The 805-nt window shown below is 38.8% G+C and overlaps 1 protein-coding gene across 3 annotated transcripts in view; it reads right to left on the reverse strand.

Annotated features, from left to right (window-relative positions):
• The window catches only part of CTNNA2 (catenin alpha 2), a 1,588,763-nt gene that overhangs the window by 466,839 nt on the left and 1,121,119 nt on the right, over positions 1-805 (reverse strand). The window lies entirely within an intron of this gene.

The following is an 805-nucleotide window of genomic DNA, read 5'->3' on the forward strand; positions in this document are numbered from 1 at the left end:
ACACACACACACACACACACACACACACACACACACACACTCGAACTCACACATACATACACACCACACAACCTTCAGGACAGTTTATCTTAAATTTCATATGAGAACTCCTCTCTTTGAAGATTTGTCAATATTCAGGAATCTGAGAGTGTAAAAAAAAGGTACCAATCATTGCTTTTTTTTTTGTAAACTAAAAATGTTTAAAATAAAATAGCATTTACAGTTTTCACAGACTGGTGTACCCTAAATGCATTGTTCCCCACGGGTCAGAGATACAGCAGCTAGACCATTTCTTCCTTGGGGTTCTGTGCTATCATGGGAATCAAACAGCACAGAAACCATACCAAATTGAAAGAAATTGAAAGAGGGAATAGCATTCTAGTGTGATGATTGATGCCTATGGATAGCACATTAATTGGGGGAGGGAGAGAGAGGAGGGAGAATAGCAGGACATTTTAAATATATACGCATATTTTATTTTCCTTGAAAATGCTATGAACTCTCTATCTTTAAAGAAGGTAATGGATACTTGCATAAATTTTTAAGTCCTGAACAAGTTCCTGGCATTTTTTAAAGGATCTTAAAGCAATATACCCACATAATTCACTTGTATGGGTCATGTAAAGTAACTTTAAAAAAAAAATCTGTCGTTGACATTTTTGATCCATATGAAGGGGAATCTCCTTCTGACCTCCACCCCACTACACTTCCTTGTAGTTCTCCTCTGCACCCTGATTCAAGAGGGAGAGGAATGAGAGGGAGAGCGAGACGAAAGGTGGGGGGAGGGAGAGAGAGAGAGAGAGAG

The sequence above is a fragment of the Petaurus breviceps genome, unplaced genomic scaffold (genome assembly GCF_028583685.1).
Source record: "Petaurus breviceps papuanus isolate PSGF00001 unplaced genomic scaffold, PetGlider_PUasm1.0 139, whole genome shotgun sequence".
Lineage (NCBI taxonomy): Eukaryota > Metazoa > Chordata > Mammalia > Diprotodontia > Petauridae > Petaurus > Petaurus breviceps.